At 39.4% G+C, this 11,937-nt stretch overlaps 1 long non-coding RNA gene across 1 annotated transcript; it reads right to left on the bottom strand.

Annotated features, from left to right (window-relative positions):
* Positions 1-9,585: 9,585 nt before the first annotated feature.
* Positions 9,586-10,881, bottom strand: LOC122879894. The gene is made up of 3 exons (XR_006378805.1): positions 10,831-10,881; positions 10,376-10,431; positions 9,586-9,648 (listed from the first exon to the last, which is right to left on the bottom strand). It is a non-coding gene; the product is annotated as an uncharacterized LOC122879894 (long non-coding RNA).
* Positions 10,882-11,937: the final 1,056 nt, after the last annotated feature.

Raw genomic sequence — 11,937 nt, 5'->3', positions numbered from 1 at the left:
ATAGGCAGTTCTTTAGCTAGCCACACTTATGATAAGATCTACCTGATTGGCCTTCTAATTACAGCTAATTAATCTCATTAGTGAGCTCAACACTGGTTTTCTAGATTATAATAAAAACAAATGCGATTACCTTTTGTTTCGCTTGTGCTCTCAAGCTGTTAGCTAAGGTAGCCAACTTTTACAAACTCCTTGCTACTTGTTTATTGCCAGCGTTTACCACTGAAAACCCTGCTACTCAGGATGTAGGTGGTACTCGACCATATGTGGCGTGTGTGCACCAGTTGGAAACTATAGTGGGGCAAGAAAACAACATCCGTCACCAACACACACACACACACACACACACACACACACAGAATGCAAAAAGTGAATTGGCACCTGAACCTTCTGCTTAATTATCCCTAAAATGCTATGAATACAAGTGGGCACACACACACATACAAGCACACACATCATTGTTTATGTAAGTCCAAGTGTTATCTCACTTTATTTTTTTAGTGTGAGAATAAATCAGGCGACACCCCTCAACTTACCCCTCTTGGGCCCTGCATATCCACTTCTCAAGTGGTTAATGAAGGACTACACTCTGTTGCCTGTCCTCACTCCTCAAGAGCCCTTCGGCATTTACTTGAGCGCAGCAGTGGTGGGAATACCTTTTGAAAGGCTTAATTCAAGGTGGATGATTCTGCTCAAGAGGAGTGACATCCACTTTACTCCAGATGGTGGTGGCATGCTATGCTTTTTCACAACTTTTGAGAACAAAAGTTTGTAATTGAATTCCATCTGGATGTTGAAAACAGCTGGCTTGCTCTGCCCCAAACAGAAGCACAAACTCAAACTCACACTGCTGGCCAAAAACAGCCACAGGAGACATGATGTGATGCATTTGAGTGATTTAGAGTTGGCTTCATTCCTGCCCAGTTCAACTGCAGTTTATTTGCATCTTACATTTTTTGGGTGGATATTATTCAGCATGAAAACAGAGACCAGTTTTACACCAGTAACATTTTTTTTCAAATGTTTTGCTAATGACATGTATTCAGTAATTTAAAGATAATTTCTTCTTAAAGTAAGGTTTTTATCATATATTTATTTTTTATATATTGCATAAAAGTGACTTTAGGTATTTTACACCATATGTTCTTGCATTTTGCATATAGCCATATATGTCTTCATTCCGCCGCTGGCTGTCGAGGTGGTGTCCAGCAAACGATGTGGGCTTTGTAGATAATTGGTGGACTTTCTGGGGAAGACCTGGTCTGATTAGGAGCTACGGCATGCATGCCACTATGGATGGAGCAGCTCTCATATCTAGAAATCTGACTGATTTTATTAGTGGACCTAAACCATGACAACCCAGAGTTGAGACCAGGAGGCAGAGTTGCAGTCCTACACACTTCTCTGCGCTTCCAGAGCAGTTACCCACCCAAAACTCCTTAGTGGCGGTGTCTGCCCCCCGACCACTTAAATTAATAAAATCAAAAGTTTACAGAAGAGGAGTTATACATAAAAACCTAAACAAAAACACTGAAATAGCACAACAAAATAGGAGAATTAAATGTGGACTCTTAAACATCAGATCTCTGTCATCTAAAGCTGTACTAGTGAACGATTTAATCTCAGAGTATCATATTGACTTATTCTGTTTTACTGAAACCTGGCTGGGTCATGAAGAATATTACAGAACACAACTGTAATCAAAGCCTACCTATTGCCAAGTGTGTTGTCTTTGCACTCAGTTGTTTCACCATTTTCAAACTGTCTTCATCCCCGTCTTTTAGTCTCTCTTTAACTCTCTCGCTTTAGAAACCGCATTATCTAAAGAAAACTGTTACAGCTACTTCCTGTGTGTGTGTGTGGGTGTGTGTGTGTGTGTGTGTGTCTGTGTGTGTGTGTAGGGCAGAATGAGAAGCAGAGATGATAAGAGGTCAGTCACTATTAAGCTAGCTTAGCCCGTGTATATGCAAATATAACTCTAAGCAGTGTGGCTGTGGGCCGTGTTCATATTAATCCTCTTCTTTCAAACTGCCAGCAGCTTTTTTACACTAAAGTTAATTTGAAAAAATCTCCAAAGTGTGAAAAAGAAAGTGTCTGATTTAGAAGAAGTTGTGCCCCTGGCATGCTTTAGGTGGAGCATAGTGCTTTGTAAAGTGAGGAGAAGTTAACCCTTTTCTGCAGAGCACTGATATAAATGTCTGGAGTCAGGTCTGAAAAGTAATATATTTGCTTCACGAAAAGAAATCCAGGAAATGAAGCTCAGCGTAAGTTCAATCAGGAAGACTATCTTTATTCCTCATTCATTCACATCTTTCTCTCCCTCTCTCGCTGTCTCTCTCTTCCTGCTTTTCTTAATCAGCTGATATGGGCGTTTACTCTTTCAGTCACAAACCAGATTTTGCCACGATCGCCGTCGGCCAATCGTATTGTTGCCGTCAAACATTAAATCTGTTCTCCTCTCTGCCTGCTGTCAGCTATCATTTCAATGCGGAATCATTGCAACCCTCCTCCAACCCATTCACCTCTATTTCCTCACATCCAGTGTCCGGGTTGAGCTCATCAGAAGTCCACTCTTCATCACATCCAGATCTTCAGGGCGTATCCTATACTACTCAAGACTTCACTACCCCCTTAAAATATGATGACATCACGATTGGGTCTAATCGCCACATTTCTCATCTTTATTATGCACACATCAATAACATTTTTGTTCACTCATGATGAAGTCTCTCCTGATTTAAATATATTCTATTTTCCCAGTTACTTGAAAGATACCTATAAACAAGGTATATTTGTGATGGAGGAAGTTAACATTACACGATCTTTGTCCACATCGCATATCCTGCATTTTAGCTTGACTTCGTTCCATTTGTGAAACTGTGTTGACAAAAAAAGGTTTACAGTGCAGCTGAATTTGCTGATGAGCACTGAGGTTTGTGGGGAAAAAAGAAGAACATGAAACACAGTCAGTTCTCAAATAGAATTCGTTTCATAGATGTTAACAGTTAAAATGGGGGGAAAAAATACCATTACTGTATTATAATGACACATGATAAACTCAACACAAGCTACATTCCCACAGCATAATTTGCATCTGTTCAACAACACAGTCATGTCATATTTCTACTGAGATGAGTTTCTAACTCATGATCCATTCAAGTGTTTTACTTTGTCCTCTTAATGGTAAGCCGCTTTTAATGAAACTCAACACTTCCTTCAGACATTTCACAATAAAAGACCATCAACTACAATTGATTTAAACTTTTTAAAGGTGTGAGCAGTGCCTCAATTTCCTATGTGCATTGCATTGTGGGACAATAGTGTCCATCTAGCCTGGCATTGCCAGACTAATTCTCAAATGCGTATTAGTCTGGAACCTAAACAGTAGACTAAAATGTGTTTCTGAAAACATTTGAGGCGGGAAATAGGCAATGCAGTAACAGAATCTTGATTCCTATTTGATCAGCACTGCCTAGTTTGACAGTTTGATCTGAGTTTCGTGAGCCTGGTGCATTGCGCTTGACGGACCTGCAGAGCGGACACAGGTCCAGATCTACACAGTCAGAGCAGCGAAAAGTGTGACTTTTCAAATCTGGCCTGGTGACACTCCTCTGTCAGTCATCATATCAAATCCTTCCATAATAGATAAACGGTTGTGATTGGCCCAACCAGATCCAGGAAGGGTGGAAATCTGTTTGAATGGAAGAAGGGCCAGACGTATCTGCCAGAGCAAATGAAACATGAGCTCGGCAGATTCGTCTGGTTCCCAGACTGGTGTCCATCAACAACAGACTCAAAATGGACTGCATATTGTCTGGTTCAAGTATTCTTCATTTTGTGACTTTTCTGATGAGGACACACCTCCTGAACCGCTTCTAATTTGAGGAAGGGTGATATTTTGTTTCACTAAAATATGATAGAATATACATACATAATATACAAATATACATATACAATATAAACCAGCAGAAATTTGAAATAAAAGGCCTGTTTTTTTCTCTTCAGCTGAAGTAAATCATAAATCTGAAAATATTTGAAAAGGGACAGCAAAAAATTCTAATCATTTTGTACTTTTCTGTTTTTGTATTCTATTTTTCTGGAAAACCATGTCTGTCTTTGACTGTTTCTCGGTCAAACACAGCATTTCTTATTTAGCTGCATTGTTCATTTTCAAAATACAAGATACAATACAGACTCTCATGAATCAAATATGTGGTTGTGTGTTTATTAGCTGTAAAGTGTTGGCATGAAGTACCTGTTACATACACCATATATCTAGATGCATGTACTGTAGGTATACATGGAGGACATTGTGTACATAATTTACCAAAGAATTGCCAATTCTGACTACTTGTTGTTGGGAACATTTAAAATGGCAGGAATATAGAATCACATCATCAATAAATCACAGATATATACAGTTTTTAATGTGTCTGTATCTTTTTATCTAATTTTCTCTCTTGTAGACTGAAAATCTTTTTCTTTTTTTTTAAACTGCACAGTCTTCCAAGAACAAGGTTTTTTTTTTCTTTCTTTTCACTTCCTGATTCTTAAGAAGCTCCGGCCTCCCAGCAAGCTGCTTTATCTTAGAGTGTTCAAAACCCTGTGATGTCAGAGGAGAAAACAGGAAGTTAATGATCACGATTCTGCTCTGTCTTGTTATCTTCTGGGGAGAAAATCTGTAGGGGTCCGCATTGTAATTTTCTAAAGTTGATGTCTCGGACATTAATCTTTAACTAGGAGTAGTTAAAAGTTACTTTTTTCTTTAATTCCAATAATATCCTTACAACATCCTTGTCTCTTCGCATTTTGTGGGCTGCACTACAAAGTAGATCTCAGTGGATGCACTACAAAGTAGATCTCAGTGGAATATAAACTTAATCTTGTGAATGCATATGTGTGCAACCTCTTTTGTGGAAAAAGTGTTTTATCATGGGATGAAATGAGTTGTGCACACCATGGAGCCTCGGTGTTAGGGCTTACAGTTGCAGAGAATGGTTTGGTCCATGGACGACTCTGCTTTATGGGCCTAGTACACCAAGGTGGAAGTAGCACCTACAATAACTCACAGAAAAATGAATTAGCTTTTTGTTCAGTTTGGGTACTCTGTGGCCTCTAGATTCATGCCAGCACAAAGCTACGAACTGTGAAAACGCATTTCCAGTGCCATTAACATCAGGTGGTAGTCCATTATGTTACACCTGCACCTGTTTGGTTATTTTCTGGCTCCAAATGTACCTGCTTTAGCCAAGGTGGGTGGAGTGGCACACCAGAGGTTGTCTTTTTGCAGGTGGTGCAGTGCAATTTGTATGGTTTAGTTGGCGGAGGCACACAGACAAATCTCTCCAAAATCAAATAAAACCCTGTAATGAACTGATAACCATTTTAAATCCAGTCCACATTGTAGTACAGCTTTAAAGCAATCACTGCAGAGTCTGTACCAGGTTAACAAAAGTAATGAAATCATCTGACAATGCAGCTAAATCTAACAGATTCCAACCCTATTCAGTGAAATCATTCGGAGGGAGAAGCCAATGTTTCCAGGGCTGTTCTTCTCCATTCTGTATTTTCACTTCAGATTTTTTCTTTTAATGATATTCTCAAATGTTACTGAACATAGAGACACTGGACTCTCTTAGATTATGTAACAATCGTGTAGATTTATGTTGTGACCACCAGTTTAAAATATTTCAACTCTGTTTCTGAGAAATCATTGTTTTTCTGTCAGTTTGGCATGGCAGATGGCTTCAAAAATTACATTACCCATGAGCCTCTGCCACCGTTGCTAGGGAGAAGAAGCCAGTTATAGGCGCGAATGACAGTGGTAGCTAATTCAAAATGCTTCATTGTTGCAGTTGGGAACAAAACGCAGCACCATTGTTGCTGAATTCATCTGAATTCATCATCATGATTTAAGCTGCAAATTGTATCGTCAGTTTTCTCAACAGCATAATCTTAAACATACAACCATTGTTAGCATTACAGAACTTTAAGCTCAGTGATTGGATGTTTTTTACCAAAATGCATCTTGGGAGTTGTAGTTGACTTCTTACCTTACATTTTATGTGCACAGGCTTGAATTTTCAACTTTTGACCTTCGAACCAGATATTTTACAGAATGAAGTTCAGTGATTAAAGATAAATCTGCATTCTGTTGAAAAAAAAATGTCTTGAGAGTTTACTGACTTGGTGACTTGGACTTATGGGTTATCAAAATATTCATCAGTTATGGTGATATGTAGTCAAGTCCATTTTTATTTATGCAGCCCAATATCACAAATCCCAAATGTGCCTCAAGGGGCTTTACAATCTGTTCAGCATACAGCACCCTGTGTCCTTACAGCCTCAATTCAGATAAGGAAAAACTCCCCAGGACGGACAGACATGCAATAGATGACGTGTAAACGTAAAATGGAGAAACATACTGTACAATGAACAATAAACTTAATTTAGTGTTAGGTTGGTATATCCAGTACATTCTTACCTTGGTTTGGCCTGTATGTCAAATCAGCCTATGCGTGGGTAAATAAATCTGGTCTTAAGCTTCATTTACACATATTACGCAATTACACATATTGACAATGACGGTGGAAATGCAGCCTAAAAAGTAGCAATGTCTCAATACAGGAGAAGAAGAGGCCAGTATATTCAGGTACGCCTAAACAATGCAAGTGTCATGACGTTTGGAAAAAAAAGGTTTTCCAAGAGTTTAATGAATTAGGAAATACATTAAATATGTCTGGAAGCCCTAAAGATACACAGAATGTGTTTTGGCTGAATGTAATCAAAACCATGTTTTTTTACAATCAAACCTCCTCGGGGTAATCACCAGTGTTGTCTTTAACAAAACTGACAAACAGAAAACAGGAAAATTTGGATAAGGATTAATAAGTTGTGGAATAAAATATTTCTTGTTGATGGGGAAAGTTTACTTCAATCAACCCGTCTTCTGGCCGTGGGCATCAGTCTTTCATTTTTACCAGTTTCTTAGTTTCCACATACGTATAGACAAGCCATGTGACCCCTACACAAGACAACACACACTCAGAATCTCTCTTCACCTGCAATGTTTTCACATCTCAATTCTCTTTTAATTTATGATATTTAGCAGCCTGCAAAAGGTCAAAGTCAGTATATCAACCATTCATTCTGTCCATTCATCAAATCAAATCTCACAAACACATGGAGCTTGACCTTCATTTCTTATACAGTTTCTATAAAAACCATCATTCACAGCACATTTTCATGGCTCTCTGCCAGCGTCAACTGTTGAAATTCCATATGAAAGGAAAAAATGCTGCAATATTTCACTGACCAGTCATTTCCCAGTCACTGGGAAAATGCCAGCTGAAGGTAGATTCCATATTGCTTATCTGGTTATAATACGGCTGAGATGTGGCTTCACGTGAAGAGCAAACACCAATACACACACACACACAAAATTTCAGGGGTATTTTTCTGGCCTGGTTTTTGAATATTTAGACTTTATTTGTTTGTTTTTCGACTATGAAATTCCAGCTGAGATTTGACTCTCAAAGTTCTTGAAGCCATTAGAAAAATATGATGACCTTTATAAAAACATCTTTATGTCGGTTATAAAGAGTTATATAACAGTTCAACATACTTTAGTTCTAACCAGTTACAGATATATATATAATGTATGTATAAAGGTAATGGTATCAGTTCAAATCTAATCAAATCAAAATTAGCCTACACACACACTCAGTGTACAGCAAGTTGTAAAGTGGCTACAGGAAAGTGAATTTGTGTCCCTTTACAGATCAATTCACAAGAAAACACACACACACATACTTACACACACTCACACAACTCCTTTCCCACAACAGAACATGGGAGAACTTTGCCCTCAGGGTTTTTCTGCCAGAAAGCCTTGCTACTTGGTTAGGTTTAGGCACCAAAACTACTAGGTTAGGTTTAGAAAAAAAAGGAAAGGCAGAAAGCCCTGAAGGCAAACTTCTCACACGTGCCCCACAACACACTCATTTTTCAGTCGGTGACAGTTATGTGTGTGTGTCTCCACTAAAATATGTCTCCATTCAAGTTAATATCAACTGATAAGTGCTGAGGGCACTGCTGTGGGTATAACCTCCTTAATGTCCTGCTTTGTTTTAATGCCGATCCACTGTGAGAGACCATTTGTGAAGGGGGGAGGGTAGAAGAAGAGAGAGACAAAAATACAAAAAGAGATAGGAGAAAGAAATAAAAATGAAACCAAAAGAGTAGAGATAAAGGGATGGGGGAAATCACTAGAGAAAGACAAAGATTGGGAAAGGGTAACAGCCACTTTCTCACTCAACTCATTTGCCAAAAATATTTTTACTTAATACATTTCCCTTTTATCCAGATTTTCATATTCTTCTGCTCTATCTTATTAATATTTGCTGCTGCAACGATCCACTTCCCCTACAGGAAACATCCTTTCATGCTGGTGGGACGAGGTTACCGTATATTTGCTATCAAAGTTATTAAAACGGAAGATCGTAATATAATCCAGTCAGCTTGTCAAGACTGACTGGATATCTGTATACCTATTAGATGAATTCTGGTGATCCCCTGACTTATCTTCATGTACCACCATCAGGTCGAAGTCTTAATTCGGCTACACTTGGTGGCCATGGTAAACATTATACTATACTAAAATACACTAGACATGAGCATATTAACACTGTCACTATGGGCATGCATGCTGATGTTAGCATTTAGCCCAAAGCACCACTATGTGTAAGTACAGCCTCCAAGAGCTGCTAGCATGGCTGTAGACTCTTAGTACCAACATGTGTGGTTTTGCATGGGCTTGAAAGTGATTCAGTGCGCTCAGACCCCAGTGTGTGTAGGAGGCTGCTGAATCCTCAAAAGCAAAAATCAAAAAATCGGAGCAGGACTGCTCTCCAGTTGTAAATTGTTTATACATGCGTGGATGTTGCAGTGTGGTGAGCTGCATGACATAATGAAGCACAACACTGTAGAGGTGAGGTATTTTAAACAACAATCATCCAGATCCAGAGCATAAGAAGGTGCTCACTACAACTAACAAATCTCACTGAACATAATTATTTATATCACAAAAAAAACAGAAATTAAAAATCTTTTTGTGCAGATAATGAATCCATAAGCACACTTTAGTATCTTTTTTTTTTCAATTGCCTCCCCTATTGAGAACTTGAACAACCTCAATGTCACCCCAGGTCATTAACATTATGATTATAAGCACTCATAAGCATTCAGAATGGAATATTTATGTTCACAAATTCAAGTTTTAAAATGTCATTTTTAACAACTGTGGAGGTGGGCACGGGTAGCTGTCAGCTGCAGAGGGAGGGGTGGGGGAGTGGATCGGGTGAGCAGCGTTAGGGAGAGGTAATTGTCACAGGTGAAACTGGTTGATTAATTATGCTCTCCCTAAATACACAGTAGCATGCTGGACCTAGCACACACACACACACACGCACACCCGAGCCACGCCAGCCAGCCAGCCAGGGAGGCTGGGCAAGCAGAGGTGCGGCCAGGAGCAACTGCTAATGCTGGGTGATAAATTGTGTTTGTAAAAAGGAAACAATAAAGCACGTTACCTGAAAGCGTTGTCTCAGCGTGTGTCTCAGAGCCAAGGGAACTCACGGTAGCACGATTCTGCTACAACAACATAAAGTAAATTATGAATATATTTAAGTAAATAAACTACAAAACAGGTGCATGTTAAAGCCCATGGTGGGACTTCTGCTCTACATTCATCATACACTCTCTTCTCAGGCTGGAATATATACGAAGTAGTGAAGAACTCTACACTCTTTGCCGTGATCATGTGAAGGTATAAATACGGAATGTGGAACTTGGTTCCACTTTGTGTGTGCACACTCACAAACCACAAACCAAGTCACAAACTAGCAGACTAAGACAAGACAGATGGTCAAATCTTCTCACATTACAGAGGGGTTAGCAACAGTATTGTCACCAGGCATTTATTAAACACACAGAATCACACACACACACACACACACACACCAGTCAAAGAGGAGAATGGGAGATTAGTGCATCTCACTGTCTCTTTAAGTTATACGGTCCTAAACCCTCTGTGTGTGTCTGTGTGTGTGTGTGTGTGTGTGTGTGTGTGTGTGTGTGTGTGTGTCTTTGCACCTATTTCACTCTGCAGAAACACACACATACACACACAAAAGAGAAAAGTAGTTAAAGAGAAAGGACAGAAGAAGAGCAGAGGAGAAAAGTTGAAAAGAAAGGGAGAGGACAGGGCAGAGGAAAAAAGCGAGGGAAAGATAGAGAAGAGAAAGAGAGGGGAAAGGGGAGACGGGGATTGAGAAGAGTGATTCATGCTGGATGAAAAAGGCATTGAGCACAGCAGTACCTCACTCCAGTGGTTCCAGTTCACTGACTCACTGGAAAATAGGATAATTGACTGGTCTGGACACGACAGGAGAAAAGAGATACAGAGAGGATGACAAAATAACCCAAAGACAAAACTGTACAAGCAGGGCTACAAAATATCCTTCTCATCAAATAATTCATGTCTATAAATAAAATATATATAAAAACCGAATTCCTTAAAAAACTGAAACAATCCTCCAGTGCATTAAACAGTTTCATCTTGCTTCCAATAAAAATCAACTTGTTTCAAGAATGTTCTATCTAAGGAAGATTAAAGCTGCTGCACTAGAATGAAGAATAATGAAACTTTGTTTTAGAAAACACGTGAAACAAGTTGATTTGCATTAGAAACTGGTTAAAATAATCTTAACGCACTGCCATAAGAGTTTGGGGTTGTCTGTTTGTCAAAGTCATCTTAACTCAGCGTGCACTTACTAGGTTTTTTTTCTGAGCTTTCAATTGCATCTCACGGTCTTCATCGGCAAATGGAGTTTGCTTAGTTGTCATGGCGGTGGCTCATGTAACCTTGGTTCTCTGAGTGAAGAGGCTATCTCTCCACTCCGTTACGTACCGCATGACATATGCATAGGGAATGATCCCCCCCCCCTGCTTGTCAGGGTACGTGGATATTTCTTTAAGACACACCGGCTTGCCTGGTCATGCCCTACGTAGTGGAGTGGAGAGGTTTCAGTGTAACCATGCGTTAGTATTCTTCTTGTTTTAAGCACTTGAAATCTGATCTGAGTGGTCAAACTGTGTTGCATTCTCAGATACATGACTTTAATCACATTTGAAACCACCTATAGACATATTTTATATCTGATCTGAGACTCCACGTGGTGTGAAACAACTCATGATCCAATAACTGCACATAATGCGCTAAGAGATGTAATAAAACCTCATTTTCATGTTTATGATGTAATAAAAAAAATGGAGACATTATCCATATCCAATTAGTATCAGATGTGCATTCATCTGATGTGAATGTGACTACTGTGTGTGTGTGTGTGTGTGTGAGCATGTGTTTGTGCGTGTCTGTTTTTCCATATTTGTGTGTATGTGTGTGCCTGTAAGCATCATTAAAGCCGGTTAATGGCCATGTTTTGTTGACAGACAAAAGTGCTGTTCATTCTGGTGGAAAGGACAGTCAGCTCTGTCTCTCTGTCTTTTCCATCACTCCATCTCTCTAATCTCCCCCTTGCTCTTCCTGTCTCTCTTCCATCTATTTGTTTGGGGGAGACAGTTCCTGACAGATCCTTGCTGCATTTCTTCAGTCTTCTCCTTCTGCTACTTTCTCTCATCTCCCTCCTCTCTTTTACTCTCTCCTCATTTATTCTTCCTCCATCTTCTTTTCTTCTCGTGTTTTCTCCCTCTACACCTTACATCCCCTACTTATTTTTCCTTTTCTCTTGCAGTTCTTGGTTTTCCTATTCCCTCACCTTTCCCCCATCTCTGTCTCACGAACCCCGCAGTCATTTAATCAGGTCTTGAGTGTTAAAATCTTATACAGATAGTCTTGTTTCCAAAATCCAACATGTCTCA

Source organism: Siniperca chuatsi, linkage group LG8 (genome assembly GCF_020085105.1).
Source record: "Siniperca chuatsi isolate FFG_IHB_CAS linkage group LG8, ASM2008510v1, whole genome shotgun sequence".
In the NCBI taxonomy this organism is placed as follows: Eukaryota; Metazoa; Chordata; class Actinopteri; order Centrarchiformes; family Sinipercidae; genus Siniperca; species Siniperca chuatsi.
Note: the sequence above shows the minus strand (reverse complement) of the source record. Positions and strands in the feature narration are given on the sequence as shown.